General features: G+C 40.4%; 1 pseudogene; it reads left to right on the forward strand.

The window, feature by feature from the left end:
* Nucleotides 1-463: 463 nt before the first annotated feature.
* LOC149228344 (mitochondrial uncoupling protein 4 pseudogene) lies at nt 464-2,024 on the forward strand (annotated as a pseudogene).
* Nucleotides 2,025-4,177: the final 2,153 nt, after the last annotated feature.

Raw genomic sequence — 4,177 nt, forward strand, 5'->3', positions numbered from 1 at the left:
AAAGTAGTGAGAAAAAGCTTTAAGCTTTGAGTAGTATGTGTGCTCCTTTACTTCAACTTGCTAGTCAACGCTTCATTTCGATTTGTCATTTCACTTGTGGTCCGTTGCATAAAGGTGGTCTTCTCATAGTTTCATCGCCTCTGTGGACTCCTTTATTGTCTTCAGTCGTGATGTCATGATCATAAATAAAAGGGCACACCTCAATTTCTTAATGGTACGCGCCTGACCCTAATTTGAACCAATAATTGTAAAACACAAATCCTGAGAAGCATCCTTTCGCATCTTTAACATCAGATTGCTCTTCTGATTCCCGCGGCTTATGTGTCCTTAATTTGAAACGGACGCGAAAATTTTTATTGTCCTGTACAACTTGGAATAGTAAAGCACTGGGTACAATCCAGCTTATACCGTTTACCGTGGGTTGGGGTTACGGGGCTTTGTTTTTGGGTTGGGTTAGATTAGGCTGGGCAGTTGAAGCGGTGTAGGGTTTCGCTTTTCCAATTTGCAGGGCGCATCAACAACATCATTGACATTTCGTTAGCCGCGCTTAGAGGAAGGATCGGATGCCCAGCCGGAGTCAATTTGTCCAGTGGTTTCACACTAATGGCGAACGCGTAACCTTTGAGGCATATATATAACCTATGTTGGGTTTCCTTTACATATAGAAATAAAGAGCAGAGAGGATGTCCATAGGTGTCTCAGAGGGACCAACAACATCCGCATCGTTGCTTAAGTGCCTTCGGCTTGCATTGCCATATACTGGCCTCGGCCTCCAGTGAGATGAACCCCTGTTCTAATTGGTCTCTGTGATTCATCTTTCATTCCCCTATTTGCTTTCTTTATATAAACGACGGGAGGAATTAGTTGGTAGAAGCTGTGATTCTGCTGAGCGAGAGAGACTAGGAGTGCGGAAGAGGCTCCTTTTCTTGGGAGCTAAAGGGGTTCTTGTTCCAGAAAAATGGGCGTAAAGGGGTTTGTGGAAGGAGGGATTGCCTCGGTTGTGGCAGGATGTAGTACACACCCTCTGGATCTGATAAAGGTGCGCATGCAGCTACAAGGCGAGCAAACTGTTCGCCCCACATTCGCCTTTGCCAATGTGGGCGCTGGTTACCCGGTGGCGGAATTAACCCACCGGAATAGGGTGGGGCCAATCTCTGTGGGAATCCGCGTGGTTCAGACGGAGGGGGTGTCTGCGCTCTTTTCCGGTGTGTCTGCAACCATGCTCCGGCAGGTACTGTACTCGACCACTCGCATGGGTTTATACGAGATTCTGAAGGAGAAGTGGCGAGAGCCGGGTTCGAAACCAGGGAACCTACCACTTGTCAAGAAGATCGCCGCGGGTTTGATCGCTGGAGGCATCGGCGCCGCCGTGGGTAACCCCGCTGATGTAGCGATGGTGAGAATGCAAGCCGATGGGCGCCTCCCGGTTGCCCAGAGGCGCAACTACACGAGCGTTGGCGATGCCATCGGTCGCATGGTTCGACAGGAGGGTGTGACTTCATTGTGGACAGGGTCATCGTTGACCGTCCAGAGGGCCATGATCGTGACGGCCTCGCAGCTGGCCTCCTACGATCAGATCAAGGAAACCCTTATCTCCCACGGCATTATGGAAGACGGCGTGGGCACGCATGTGACAGCCAGCTTCAGTGCGGGGTTTGTGGCTGCCGTGGCTTCAAATCCCGTGGATGTCATCAAGACCCGGATCATGAATATGAACCCTAAACCAGGTCAGCCGGCACCTTATTCTGGAGCCCTTGACTGTGCAATGAAGACCATCAAAGCGGAAGGTCCTATGGCTCTTTACAAGGGGTTTATTCCCACCGTGATGAGACAAGGTCCCTTTACAGTAGTTCTTTTCGTTACTCTGGAGCAAGTGAGGAAGATTTTCAAGGATCTTAATTTTTAGATGTTATCATCTACCATTTTTTATTTATTATATAATTCTATATCTCCATTGTGGCTAGCTATTTGCGTGTGTATTAACTATACTTTCCTAGGTGAATGACAATTGACGAATTATACTACTTTGATTTGCAAATCGAACCATGGTGATCAATATCCAGCTGTTTAAGTCCTATGGAAGGATGCCTGAAATGGATATTCTATTCGTATGGAAGGATGCCTGAAATGGATTTTCTATTCGTATGGAAGGATACTAGATGGATGTTCATCATCATATTATTACTTTTCATAATCTTACATGATTTGATGATGTATGTCCACCATCTTGCAACGTTTAATTTAATGCTACATAGTAAGCCTCACGCAACATTCAATATTACATAGCAGCAACATGGATAAATAGTCATTATTAAACCTCTATTTGCCATGTCCTCACAAAAAAAAATTATAAACTCCATAGGACAAACTAAAAAAATTAATACAAATCATAAAAGATATAAATCCACAAAAAAAGATAAAATAGTTCACAAAAAAATTATAAACTCCATATGACAAACTAATTATTTTTTAATGCAAATCATAAAAAATATAAATCGACAAAAAAAATTATAAACTCCATATGACAAACTAATTTTTTTTAATACAAATCATAAAAGATATGATTCCACAAAAAAAAATGATAAAATAGTTCATATTACAAATTTATAAGTTTAAAACTTTAATGCAAATTAAAAAAAAAAATTGCCACAAATTATTAAAATAATTTATATTGGATCATACATCAAAATAACTAAGGATAATATTAAAAATTATACTCTAATGAAATTGTAATGAATAATGAAAGTTGAGTGAAAATTTTAAGTGAAAACATCATTTCTTAAAGTAAAATGTGTTCCATATTTTTGCAATTTTTTCAAGTGTGAACATCACTTCTTAAAGTAGCACATGTTTTATTCGTTATACAAATAATTTGATTTTTACATCGTAAGCCGTTTTTTTTGAATGAACTCACTCCCCTATGTGCCATCGTGTACTGTCTTGGGCTATTGATTTGATGTGTTAGACGATTAAAAAGATTTCCACCATCAGATCATAAAAAACGGTTATAATAAACACTACACTGAAAGTTCGTTATCAAAACGACCCACATCGCGTTCGTATTTGTTTGCAATCCTTTCTTTCTTTACTTTAACGACCCACACCAGCAGAGACAACATCTCATCCAGATACAGATCCACTAGATCGAGATAGAGCAATGGATACAGAAGTAGATCCAGTTGATGAAGCAAATGAGGCATTCGATTCTATTGAGTAAGCTTAGGCCATGGATTATGTTGATCCAAGTGATTATGTCGTTACGGATGACCCAAAGGCAGTGTGTGTTTCTAGGAATGATCTAGATGTTCCACCTCCAGCAGCATAAGGATGGTAAATTGGTGAGAATGGATGCCACAGTTGTTGAAGCGTTGAAGATGTTAGAAGGGGAGATTCCTGAAATATCAGATAGGCCTTTGCCTATTTTTCATAATCTCTCAGCCGTGAAAATTGTTAGTTTAGAGCATACATAACACACATTAGATTTATACTCAAAGACTTAGATGGCAATAGCAAAGAATAATTCCAGAGACAAACAAATGGAGAAACAACAAGATTACTTGATCAGAAACAACGAAATAGATAAAACGATCATTGGAGAACATAAATCACTTTGCATTACGTAACAGTTCTGGACCTTGGCTTGCTTTCCTTGGCCAGAGCAATTACAAATTTATAAAGGCTGAAGAAGGATCTAGAATCATGCATGTGATTTAGATGGAGATCTAGAAACTAATGACAGTGTAGAAGGATATAGAATTCTACATGTGATTTAGATGGAGATCTAGAAACTAATGGCGGTGTAGAAGCATCTAGAATCCTACATGAATTTGGCTTCACACTTAACATTCTCCCACTTGAAGCCAAATAAGAGTCATGAATCGAGTCACACAGAGTCCTACCATGTCTCTACATAACTCATGTTTATTTCTTGTTAGAACCTTAGTGAACATATAAGTAGGCTTCCTATCTGTATGGATCTTTTCCAAGGATAATTGTTCTTCGTCCAACACATATCGGATCCAATGGTACCTCAAGTCAATGTGCTTGGTTTTTCGCTAAGTGAATCGCAGTGTGACTATCACAATATAACACATACTTGTCCTGCTTTATTCCTATCTTTCCTAGGAATCACTGCATCCACAACATCTCTTTACAAGCTTCTGTTGCAGCTATGTAC

The sequence above is a fragment of the Pinus tabuliformis genome, chromosome J (assembly GCF_031772625.1).
Source record: "Pinus tabuliformis cultivar Carrire ecotype Pingquan chromosome J, CPIR1, whole genome shotgun sequence".
Classification (NCBI taxonomy): domain Eukaryota; kingdom Viridiplantae; phylum Streptophyta; class Pinopsida; order Pinales; family Pinaceae; genus Pinus; species Pinus tabuliformis.